Consider the following 13,189-nt stretch of genomic DNA (forward strand, 5'->3'; position numbering starts at 1 on the left):
CACATGGCACTTCAGTCATACCTGTATTTCAGATGTCATTATATAAATAAATTCAGGTAAGTGAACTGAAAACTGCATTTGAGCTGTTCTAGATCCCTCTCATTATACCAATACAAAGCCTGTGGTGGTATTATTTCATATTTCACATAAAAACTCCCAAGATGAGTAATTGCTTACTAGCAGGTCACTGTGGGATACTGAAGACAGCATTTTGACACAGGCCTGAAGTACATTGTCAAAGTGATCGTCCCTGTTCAACTTGAAGACACCAAAGCTGACATAATTTCCACATAAGGCAGATTTGAGTGGAGAGAAATAGATGGAAATGCCCTTGAATTTCAGCAGATGAACCTGATCCCATGAGAGAGGATCTGATTACATGGGAGGGAGGGAGGGAGGGAGGAAGGAGGGAAGGAGGGAAGGAGGGAAGGAAGGAGGGAAGGAAGGAAGGAAGGAAGGAAGGAAGGAAGGAAGGAAGGAAGGAAGGAAGGAAGGAAGGAAGGAAGGAAGGAAGGAAGGAAGGAAGGAAGGAAGGAAGGAAGGAAGGAAGGAAGGAAGGAAGGAAGGAAGGAAGGAAGGAAGGAAGGAAGGAAGGAAGGAAGGAAGGAAGGAAGGAAGGAAGGAAGGAAGGAAGGAAGGAAGGAAGGAAGGAAGGAAGGAAGGAAGGAAGGAAGGAAGGAAGGGACTTGACTTGTTTAAGCAGCTGCAAATCTAAAATGTTTTGATGGCACTATCTAAACTTATTTTTTGCCTCTATTTTCATTACTATTTGGAAGAAATATGTAAAAGATGTAAAGATGCAAAAGATGTAAAAGATCAGTTAAGTAAGCATGACTAGAGTTTAAAAGCCACCAAGCAATTAGTATGCAAAATTAAAATTAAAAGCTCTGAATCCCTGCCACTGATGTACAGCCAGACCATGACTGGGTCTATCAGCATGAATTCCTCAGTCTGAGCAGAGTTGCATCACATGGTTTTATAGTTTATCATGCCTCAGACTCAGCAAAACCTGGTTTTGATCCACTACCAGAATGGTCTCTCGGGCCCCTTGCTGACGTATACACACTCTAAATGTATTCCTCAGAAAGCTAACATGTCCTTTTCAAAAGCCTCTGTTTTACCAGTCACCGATGGGAATGGCTTTTTAATTCAACTCCACGTCCATAATATAAAAATAACAGCAACTGGTAAATATTTTTGTTGCTATTAACAAGCAGTAATGACTTTTGGATCCACTGTGCAGCAGATCCCAGTGCAATCCTCTGTACAGATTCCTGTACTCACAAGGTCTCATTACCATGTTTTCTTAGTACCTTGTAACAATTTAATGCTCATCTTCACAGCACCCCAGAAGGAGTATGTCTTCATGACAGTCTTTCTCAAAGCTGAGGCAATTAATGAAAGTGAGCTAAAGCAGTGCAAGAGCACAGCAAAGCCAAAGCTCTTGCCCATCACAGAGCAGCCTGACTCAACTGAGCCCTTGGATGTGACCTGGTCAAACCTGGTCTGCACAGAACCCAAATGCCAGACTTGCCTTTGTTACTACTCATCATTCTTGGCAATTTTAACCAGAGGAAAATACCACAAAGCTGTAGGTTTTTGAAAGGATTCTCATTAAGAACAGCGCAACAGCCCACACTGAGACGCTCAGCTCCTGTGCTCTCCGTGCTGTCCTGGCTGTGATGACAGCTTGGATCAAGGAGCACTGAGCTAAAGGGCAGTACCTGTGCTGGTTCACAACCCAAACATTGCCCGCTGGTAGAGGGAGTTATGACAGTGCAGTTGTGACTTTATAGTAGGCAATTAAAAAATGCCCTAAAACCTTGCCTGAGATTGCACAGATGGAGCATCATTTAATACATATTGAGGCCTAACCTTAAAGGGGTCAGCCTCTGCACAGCTCTCCTTCCCATCCAAGCAAATTCCCACCTGCAAATCATCACCCTGCCTCATTTCAGTTCTTTCTCTTAATGCTACTGGTTACCAGCAATGACAAATTTACATCATGCAATTAAAAAAATGAAAGGGAAATCATTGTTTCCAAACACCTAATGCACTGAAGTACCACCCATTTGGTGTCACCTGATGTAGGGTAGAAAGGCATAAGCTACTGTTTAAAACACTAGTGTTGGTCACCACTTCTAGCAAGTACAAGGCCATTTATGCATTAGGGTGTAAAAGAAAAGCAGATGCAAAAAATAAGACTGGGAATACTGTCAGGTAATATGCCTTAAAAAAGTAACTGAGGTCTGTAAGAAGCTGGAATGGTAAATTAGAATTACAGAAGGGAAGAGGAAAGCAAATATTTAGCTAGGAAAGATGATCACAAAATAAAATCAAGCCTTCCTTATTAAACAAAAACTAATTTACGAATGAGAATCCAGAATGGTTTTCACATTTGTAAATGGCACTGCAGCACCTCTCTTATCCCAAATGCTACAGTCAGGAACACAGGGTAACTGGGGAAGAGATACCATTTCAGACACTGTTGCTGCACAGAAACTAGCTCCAAAGGGTGTTAAATCTCTGTTACTAAACAGGAGCAGAATCTAAAAGGTCTTTGAAAAGTAAAACATAGCAGAAAAAGTCTTATAGTGTACCTGGATATTAATTTATTTTAATACTTTACATAAATAAGAGATTTCACTTAGAAAAACTTAAACTCCATTTATCTTCCTACAGTATACTATTTAATACATCCCAGACAGATAATCTTAATTAAAATTAATGTTTTTGACAAGTCTTGGGCTAGTTATTAAGAAGACCAATGAACTGCAAATTCTTTGGGGAAAACAATAAAACTAAATACAAAACTGTCTGTGAGATCAAGTGGGAAGACAGACACTGGTTTTGGGAACCATTGTTGAAGAGTAAAATTCTCAGGGCACAAAAAAGACAGAAAAGCAAGAGTGCTGTAAATTAACCTGAGCTGCTCTTCTCCACTATTAAATTCTCTGTTGAAAACGTGAACTTCACTAACACAGACTTATACCTGGCTTCAGAAACAAGCAAAGTTCTGGATCTCAGAAAGGAAGAGTCTTGAGTTTGTAGCTGTTGAAGCATTACATCCTGCAGCCACAGGTCCTTCAACTACTTGGTGTAAAAAGCAATGAAAGAGCTCAGGAGTTGACAAGAAGGCAATTATGTACTTAATACGGAAATTAACTGCAAGCTGAGATAAAAAATGGGTGATGAGGAAAGAAGCTGGAAAAACCCTAGGAATACAGTAGGAGTCCTATTAAAATATATGTATTGTATAAGTGGCCTTGCCCCAGTCCTAGTTGTTCTAAATGGGCTGCAGCTGTGATGTCCTAAATTGGGCAGCAGCTGTGGCTAATGAGGATAACTGGGATAAAAGGGGGGGTGGGCTGGCTGGTCAGGGAGAGCCTTGGAGGAGCTCTGATGAAGAAGCAATGCTGCTGTGAAGAGCTGTGTATGAGTAAAACCCCCCTGAAGGTATGGGACTCTAGAAATATGATAACAACAAGTGGTGACCCTGACATGATAGAAGATAGGACAGCTGAGAGCTGTGGCAGCCCAAGAGCTGGGACTCTAGAAATATGATAACAACAATATGAATACAACATAGGAACCCCTTAGACTGGGAGCGTGAATTCTAGGAGGTATCCTCAACTGCTGATGTTCCATCACTTTCATTGCTTCAGAAAAGCCCCTCCCTGTAATTAAAGCCCCTTGATGAGCAGGAGGGATTTGGTGCAGGAAGGGAGCAGGGGAACACGGGGCTGTCCCTCCCCAGGGGCACTGAGGAGCCTGAGTCTCTGGCTGCAGGAGCAGCATCCTGTGCTCATGGATCCATTTCCAAAGGGCCCGAGGGTGGGAGCAGCTGATTCCGAGGGCAGCCGTGCTGAGGGACCGGCGGTGCTGCTGCCACACCTGCCCCATCAGGGCACCAGTGCAGAGCAGTGTTTCAGCATTTATTGAACAAAATGTGAACTACAGTGCTGGGCCTGAGTAGGTAAAAAAAGAGAATGATCTACTTGTAGCATTTAGCAGGAGCTTCAGGGGAATATTTTTATACACGATGGATACTACTGAACATAAACTAATTTACGGAGGTACTTGGAATCAGGTCAAGAACAACTCCTCGGCTACTGAGGATATACTTACATTTACAATCCCTGTAGTGGAAGACCAAAATACAATTTTATAAACTCCTATTGTTAAAAGAAACCATTTAAAGAAATTAAATCAACATAAAAGTGACCTTTGACATGTTTAATTCAAAAATTGTGTTTGAAATTCATAGCTCTTGTCAAAACAACTCTGTAGAGACTAATCACTGAAGTCCCTGTGCTACTGCTGAGTTAAAAATCAAATGAAAAAATCCAACTTGTACCAATTTCTTCTTGCTGTGGGAGAAATTGCATCTCACTACCTTAAAATACATTGGCTTTCAAAATTCTCAGTAATTTCATTTAACCCAAAGTTTTGCCCTGCACTTCACGGCAATGTCACTCACACAAATTATGAACTCTCTGTGACTCAGGGGTGATACAAAATTCTGATAGGAATAAGAAAGGGTTTTAAAAGATATTGGTGAAACTGCTGGAGCAGAAATACAGGTTTGAATTTGGTGCTAATTTAATGAGCTACTTACTGAAAGACTCCACAGTACAACCAAGATGCTGGAAGAAAAAGGTGTCTGTGCAGAAGTTCCAAGGCAGCCAAGGGCAGTCAGGGCTGCTGGGGCTCCAGGGAACAGCCCCAGGCTCAGGACCATGGCCACCCCTTCCCTCCCTCCCCTGGATGCAGGTTGTCAGCATCTTCTCTCTCATTGCTTCTCTCAGCTCTTCTCCTTCATTGCTTTTACAGGATGTTATAGATACATATTATAATATTGGCATTTGCAAATATTAAAATGGATTTTATATGTGTGATGTTAAAGTAACTTTGCTATAAAGATATAATTTTTATTTCTGTTGTAATTAAGCTTGGACATAGTAGTGAAATAGCTGATAGAAGTATGCTTGTGTTAAAATGCCTGCTTGGATGGGATATCATCCAATGCACACAGGATGAGGACACCTGTACAGATCTGCCAACTATCAGCACTCACCATCTGAAGAAAGTGTGGACCAAGGCCCAAACTGGAAGTGATAAAGGAGCCAAAACCACAGCCAAGAAACATGCATGCTCTAAAAAGGCAGACCCAAGGAGGGACCATGTAAAATAGTTCCTGGAATATGTAAACTATTTATGGATAGGCATAAGGGTCTATGAATATGCAACAGGCTGATGTAAGGGAAAAGGTATTTAAGGGGTATCCCCAAGGTAACAGGGTGGTCTTGGCTGAGTGCCAAGATGCACCCGACAATAACCTTTGCTTTATGGTCCTTGTCTCCTATTGTCCTTTATTAAACTTTTTAAATTTTCACAAGAGAGTGAATGTGTTTTTCACGTAGTATAAGCTGTAACACAGAATGATTTCCTTATGGCTGAGTTCATTGCAGCAGGGCTTCTTCTAACCAATTTCAAACCAATAAACACATTGGATGGTAATAATGCACCTGAATCATATTTCAACATGTTGAATTAGATGAAGACTTTGGTGAGATTAAACAAAGGATGTGAGAACTTATCATATTTATAGAGAAAAAGCCAGTTTTGCCTTTCCCCCTTTCCTATTTTTATTATTCATCACTGCCCATAAAGATGGCTTGAGCTACACTTCAGGCATTCAGAATGCTGGGCAGTGCAAAGAAGTGCCCAGACAAAAAAGGAAAATGTGAATCATAAAGATGAGAGAGAGCTTCAAAAAGTGTTTTAAGGCTTCCATAACAACAAAATGTGCAGAAAAGCTCTCAAATCAGCACAATGAGTGTGTCCAGCACCAAGATAAATTTGCTGAAAGAAAGTGATTCTGAAACACGAGTTAGAAATGCAGCACAATATATTGTGAAACCACCACTCCAGGAATGAGGAGGGCAGAGCAGTGCTGCTCAGATCAGCTGTTGCTGAGAAATACCTGTTAGACTGCAAGAATCCATTTAACCAAAATTTTGAAGAAGACCTGTTATCTTATGAAGTTGACACTGAATGGATTACCACACTAAGTTTTGAAATACATGTTCTGGAAGCAATTTAAAGCTCATTAGAAATAATTGTGTCTGGCCACTGGAAAATGTGATAAAATTTAATCCACATCCAAATGCTACCTGAGCTGTGAGCACAGGAAATTGTTTTGTGCTACTGTGGCTAACCTCCTTGCTGACCCTTAGCAGTAACTGCTACAGCAGCTGAAAGCTGAAGCAAAATTAAAAACTTACATCAAAGTATATCATGACAGAATGTAGATAAATAAAAACAGCATATTGAAAATATTATTTTTATGTCAGCCTCTTCTAATGAAAGGGAAGAGGTTTACTAAAATGTAAAGAAACCACAAAACAAAAAATGGATGGTCGCAAGATGCATCGAAACATTTCTGTGCCACTGGGAGTTCAAAAACACACAGTAAGGAGACCTGTACATACAGAATTAAAAGTGAAATATATTGGGGATAAAGAATGGTGAAGTACACTATTCCAACTCCTCTCAATTCTCTCTGCTGTCTATTTTAAATCACTATTGCTCCCTCAGACCGGCTCCAGCCGTAATGGACAAGACACAACAGCCCTTGCCAAGAAGCTGTGGAGCCCCAACAAGGATAATTGCCTGACTAAGTGCATCCTATGCCAGGCTTCCCATCTTCTGAGCAGATCACATTAGCAAAGGCATCTCAGAGCTGTCTGCAGCACAGGATCAGTGATAAATGAGCAGCAGGAGAGGACACACCAGCACTCCCCCAAGCGCACAGCTGGATCTGTGTGCACAACTCAGCACTCGCCGAGGTGCTCCTCTTCAAAGCTACAGAAAAATTCATCTTTTGAATTTTACTCCCTGAATTTTACAACTGAACATACGTGCATATCTCAAAAACAGGCATTTGGGGATGTTTTCTGCTTTGCACTCAAACACATGAAATCACTATATGCCAGTCTAGGGACAAAAGAGTCTCTACTCCAGTCTAATACTAAAGATTTCACCATCCAGACTCACAAGCTTTTGTGTACGTTCACCCTCCCCAAACAGTTCTACCCTTTTTTCCCCCCTTCTCTCTTCAGTCCAAGCACACACCTTACAGCTCTTAGAGAAATGAAATGGAGGGATCATTCAGACACAAATAGACATCACAAACGGGTTAAACTGAAGACAAAAAGAAAGAAAGCAACTCATTGGATGACCAATGTTTGTTTCAGTCATTTCCACATTTATTTCCTGCACACAACAGTACAGGACCCACACAGAACAAAGCCACGTATAAATTTTAGCTGATTTGCATCACCTGAAGAATGCCATATGTGTGAAGTATCTCTGTGTTACCCAAAACTGCCTTGATTGGTGTAGTCCAGGCTCAGGAAGAATGCACATGATGTCAGCAATCACCACCGTGGGTGAGAAGAGTCACCTGATGCACCTCACTTCATTGTCACTAATTCCTTGTCAAAGTGTTGACTGGACAGAGGTGTATCTCAGATCCCATTTTTATATACCTGTAGGTTTACATAGCAAGAAAACTCCCAGTTGACCTAGGACTTAACCAGAAATTTTTGTGTTTCATTTGGCGCAAATGAATTCCTGAAAACAATACCTTTACATGCATTTTCTGTGTATCATTGCATATGAAAGAGGAGGAAAAATCCTGTTCTAAAACAAATTTAAATTTCACTTATCAATGGAAGCACAATACCATGAAGCCATATTTTTTTTATTGCTTTATATTCTGTTCTTCTCAGAAAAAGGAGCAGCCAGGCTGAGCTCCTGTCTGTGCAGAGGGACCAAGTCTTTCCCTACAGAGCCAGAGACAGAAACTCAGTGTCAAGGGCATAGCAGGGAGGAGAGGGGAGAGCCCCACAGCTGGAAGCCAGGTGCTCAGACAAGGGCTTGCCAGGGCTCCAGGTGGTGGAAAACAGAACTTCACAGGGATGAGAGGAGCCTGAGCAGAGTTTATGGCAATCCTCTCAGTCAGTGGATTAATTGACAAAGAGACTGAAAGGAAGCACCTTCCTGCAAAGGACAGTGTGAGGAAAGAAGGAGATGCTAGCTTCTATTTCCCCCTCTGCTTCATGCCATCACCTTGTGTTTCTCCCAGTTTAAAAAGGAAATTATTGTAATATACATTTCAGTCAAATCTAACTTGAGTTAAAATGTGCCTTTGATCAGCTCTGAGGAGCTCACCATAAGCTGCAGGCACACACAAGAGGTCTGGCTGACTTGGTAAGATAAATGAGCACATTCTATCTGTCATCTCCTGACATTTGCTGTGCATCTCCTATTTTTTTCGAATACTTCAATCATAAAATCATGCTGAGTGAGAGAATCTCAACTATTTTTGTGATTTTAAGTTACTTGGAAGAATGGTACAGAAGAAAACTTGAAAACTGAACCCCAGGATTAGAAGGCATGTATGAGTTTATTCTTTTATGCAAATCACACAATTTTTCAGAATTGGAAGATTCAGGCTCTGGAAACACTGTTCAAGAACCCAAAGGGAATTTTATGATCATCACTTGGTTTACTTGCTGTTTTCCCCCAGATGTCTGCCAAGATTACACAGGCTTAAAAGACAAATACACTTTAAAAGATCATAGACTATTATGGATTACAGTTTTTGTTAAAACTATTTAGATTTTCAGGAAGGCATTGGAAAATAATGCAGAATTCCTTTACATCAGTACTTTTATAAGAATTTGTAAGTTCAAAAGATTTTACTTCATTAATGAAGCACATTTCCAGAAGTTACATCTTTCTGTACACTGGAACAGAAATCTCAGAAACTACCACTTGGTGACAAAAGCTAAAAATCCCAACAGCCATTATTCAGTGCTGATCAGTTGTAGTATCTTGAAATATTTACAGTGGGCAGGGAAACCTTCCCAGAGCAGTGTGAAATGGGGCTGAGTGAGGCTCACTCCATGCCCAGAGCCCAGCAGGGTGATGGCCAGGCTGTGCTGTCCAGCTGTGCCAGCTGCATCCTGTGAAATCCCTGCTCCCACATGGGCAGGGCTCGTGTGGGAATAAATCCTGGGGTGGATTCCCAAGAGTGGGCTCTGGCCAGAATAAATCCTGGCAGTCACTCACCCAACAGAAAAGCCGTACAGTTCCTCTTGAGTCACACCTGAGTGCTGGAGGGATCACTGATGGGACCCTGATGTTCACATACATGTGCTTAAAAGCAAAATAAACCCCACAGACACTGGGGGAGGCTCTTTCCCACATCTCCATTTTTCCTCTGCTTTTAGCTGATGGGTGATTTTAAATGTTTCTTCCGGAGGAGATTAAGCACAGTACTCTTAAACCTGTGCTGGGTGAAATGTCATCCTTCCCTAGGAAAGCAGTTATGAAATACATGGAAGAGAACACAGGAGAAAGCTCTTGGGGACAGAAGATACCCCTGCCCATTGCAGGGGATGTACGCAGTGACCTTTAGCAGGTCCCTCCAATCCAGCCCAGTCTGATTCTCTGCTCACCTCCCCTTTTCTGTGGGGCACACCTCTGAGGAGATGCCACACAGTCCTAAGGATCTCTCCCACAATTTAGCAAAGAGGGTGATCAGACTCTGGACACAGCTCCCAGAGGCCCCACGGCTCTAGTGCTCAGTTTTTGCTCCCAGATCTGCACTGGGCTCAGATTCCCTTTCCCACTGCACAATTAAATCCCAGCATGAGTCAGAAAATGCTGTCTGGTCCTTATGTGTAAGAGCTACCAATACCTTAGGGCTGGAAATTTTATCAACTGCATACACACCATAAAAGCTGCAATTGAAAACAGAAGGTTTCTTTACAAAGGTTTTTGGGGATTTTTTGGGCATGAATTAGGAATGAAGCAGGTTGAAAACAACTCGTGTGGTTTACTCAGCAAGGTTTAGAAACTTGATGCCAACAACTGAGCTGAATGGATGCCCAATAATATGGTTATGTTTTTCCTAAGTGCAGAAAGGATGGTAAATGTTGATGGAAATAAATTAAAATAAAAAATTAAAAAGGAAAATATGATTGCAGTGGGATCAGGTACCATAAGACAAATAGGGCTGAATCATCATCATGACTACACTTTATATTTTTTTAGATCAGCTAAAGATTTGCCTTTTATCTTTCACACATTTTCAAAGCTTGTTTTTATTTTGCTTAATAATTTTAAGAAATTTACTTAAGAACACAGCTGAAAAAATTTGGTCACTTACAACACAGTACATTTGCAAAAAAAAAAATTATTTTGCAAAAACTGAAAGTTACTTGTGTGTATTTTTTTCTGTTACAAATAAATGCTTTAGGCATTGCACAGATACTGTTTCCATGTCTGACAGATCAAATGGAACATCACATTTGAAGTTTTTTATAAAGGCAGCCATGTAACAAACAATTTCCAGACCCCAAAATCAGTCTGAATGAATGCAATAAAAGCAACTTTGATGGGCCAATTTTCTTTCTTTAAATGAAACAAGCCATTAATGGCTTTTCCAGTTTACACAAACTACAAATGGGGTTTCTCTACAAAAACTTGGTAATGTTCCTTTCTAAATATTGAGAAAGCAAAATCATCTGAAATGTCAGTTGGGGTGTAATACCAACTGCTAGTGTCAGAGACCTGTTGCAGTTGCAGGCATGAGTGGGAGTAGTAAAATGGAGCAACTTATTATAAACACTTTTAACAGTGCTCTAGGGTAGAGCTGTTATGTTTTGGAAGTGCTGGAATATAATTTGAATCCATAAAATCATCCCACACCTATCAATCAGCCTGGACCAAACACCTCATGAGTAGGTGCATCTTTGCTGGAACACATCTGGAACACATCTGCAGCTGCCAGAGAGCCTTGGGTTAAAGGGGACATGAGCAGGCCTGGGTTAAAAGGGACATGAGCAGCCCTGGGGTAAAGGGGACATGAGCAGCCCTGGGGTGAAGGGACATGAGCAGCCCTGGGTTAAAAGGGACACGAGCAGCCCTGGGGTGAAGGGACACGAGCAGCCCTGGGGTAAAGGGGACACGAGCAGCCCTGGGGTGAAGGGGACATAAGCAGCCCTGGGGTAAAGGGGACACGAGCAGCCCTGGGGTGAAGGGACATGAGCAGCCCTGGGGTGAAGGGACATGAGCAGCCCTGGGGTAAAAGGGACACGAGCAGCCCTGGGGTAAAGGGGACACGAGTAGCCCTGGGGTGAAGGGACATGAGCAGCCCTGGGGTAAAGGGGACACGAGCAGGCCTGGGGTGAAGGGACATGAGCAGCCCTGGGGTAAAGGGGACACGAGTAGCCCTGGGGTGAAGGGACACGAGCAGCCCTGGGGTAAAGGGGACACGAGCAGCCCTGGGGTGAAGGGACACGAGCAGCCCTGGGGTAAAGGGGACACGAGTAGCCCTGGGTTAAAAGGGACATGAGCAGGCCTGGGTTAAAAGGGACACGAGCAGCCCTGGGGTGAAGGGGACATGAGCAGGCCTGGGTTAAAAGGGACATGAGCAGCCCTGGGTTAAAGGGGACATGAGCAGGCCTGGGTTAAAAGGGACATGAGCAGCCCTGGGGTAAAAGGGACATGAGCAGCCCTGGGGTAAGAGGGACACGAGCAGGCCTGGGGTGAAGGGACACGAGCAGGCCTGGGGTGAAGGGACATGAGCAGCCCTGGGGTGAAGGGACACGAGCAGCCCTGGGGTAAAGGGGACACGAGCAGGCCTGGGATGGGCGAACCCCAGGCCAGGGACCAAGAGCTCCCAAGGCCTGAGCCCTGCACTGCCAAGGTGGCTCTGGCTGCAGCGCCTCCCAGTCCTTCTGGGCATTCCCCAAATCCAGCCCTGCTCAGCAGTAACAACTCACAGAACTTGTACATCACAAGCCAGGCAAAGGATTACACTGCAGAGGAACCATTAATGAATACCTACCAATGGACACATCACTTTTCTGGTTTCTCTGAAGGGAAGAATTCTGTTTGGAGATGATCCATCAACACTTAAATGCTGAGATTTTAAAAATAACAGAAAAATATTCAGATCTTCATCAGAGCTGAACACAGCAATGGATTCACTTCTAAAAGAAAGAAAGAAAGAAACACACACATTTGCTGATCACACAGTACAATTCAATGGATTTACATATATATACATACAGGAAGGGTTTCACACCTCCAGGCCATGCAGCCCCAGCTCTGCTCTGGGGTGGAGATGAAGCCCAGCCACAGCCCTGCCAATCAACAGCAGCACTGCATGGACGGATGGACAGACGGATGGATGGATGGATGGATGGATGGATGGATGGATGGATGGACGGACGGATGGATGGATGGACGGACTGCTGCTGCCTGAGGCAGCTCCACACTGCTGCATCCTGCAGCCACCTGCCCCAGGCTCTGCAGCTGAGCTATACAGGGCAAGAGGCTGACATGATAAATGTACTTGAGACCTTGCTTCTCTCTCCTTTATGGAGTTCCTCACATTTGGAATCCAGCAAACAAGTTAAGCACACCATGGAGAGCTGTCTAGCAATAAACCGGGATTTAAATTCAAATCTCGCTTACCCAAGATATTCTCAAAGGACGCAGATGACCCACATCATCTCATACCTCTGAAAGCTCACTAAAGACAGCTGCATTTTTACAGAGGTAGACTTCCAATACAGCTCACTCTTAGGAGAGGGTGGTCATTCTCCAAATGCAGTAGATGCCAGGTAAGCTACAGAACTGAGCTGTGTTACAGATTCTCCTAAGCCATCCCCATTCCTCGGCCTTGTGAGCATCCCCATGGCACTGCAGGGAGAGGCTGCCACGCTGCACAGCCTCACTGTGAAACTTCATGGCATAGAAACCAATCACCTTTTCAGATTTCATGGCAAGGAGAGTAAATTGACAGCAAACCCTCCAAGCAAAAGGTAAGCCAGCAGCAAAGGCTGCTGATACATCCAGGATACTTCTTAATTCAGAAACTTGAAGCATTGAGTCCATATTCATTGACCAGGAAAGACTGGAAACTACAGTCAAATTTTATAAAAGTCAGGGTCAACAGAAAGGCTTTGGCAATTTATTGCTTCTTTTATAAATCCAATAAGATGGAATAAATTGGTTTTAAGCAGAGTATTATTTTTAAGTGTTTCTAACCACAAGCTTCAAGGAATCTGGCTAAGGCATGAACTTAACCTGAGCAGTCAGTTCA

At 43.0% G+C, this 13,189-nt stretch overlaps 2 long non-coding RNA genes across 3 annotated transcripts in view; both read right to left on the reverse strand.

Moving 5' to 3' along the window:
* Positions 1 to 7,587, reverse strand: part of LOC131090009 (uncharacterized) — a 34,731-nt gene extending 27,144 nt beyond the window's left edge. The window contains exon 1 of the long non-coding RNA XR_009115285.1: positions 7,346 to 7,587. This is a non-coding gene — a long non-coding RNA (uncharacterized LOC131090009). The remainder of the gene's footprint in view (positions 1 to 7,345) is intronic.
* Positions 7,588 to 7,739: 152 nt separating this feature from the next.
* LOC131090010 (uncharacterized) overlaps positions 7,740 to 13,189 on the reverse strand; it is a 79,185-nt gene continuing 73,735 nt past the window's right edge. For both annotated transcript variants that reach the window (XR_009115287.1, XR_009115286.1), the window contains 2 exons: positions 11,927 to 12,001; positions 7,740 to 7,850 (listed from right to left, as the gene is read on the reverse strand). This is a non-coding gene — a long non-coding RNA (uncharacterized LOC131090010). The remainder of the gene's footprint in view (positions 7,851 to 11,926; positions 12,002 to 13,189) is intronic.

Source organism: Melospiza georgiana, chromosome 15 (assembly GCF_028018845.1).
Source record: "Melospiza georgiana isolate bMelGeo1 chromosome 15, bMelGeo1.pri, whole genome shotgun sequence".
NCBI classification, from domain to species: Eukaryota; Metazoa; Chordata; class Aves; order Passeriformes; family Passerellidae; genus Melospiza; species Melospiza georgiana.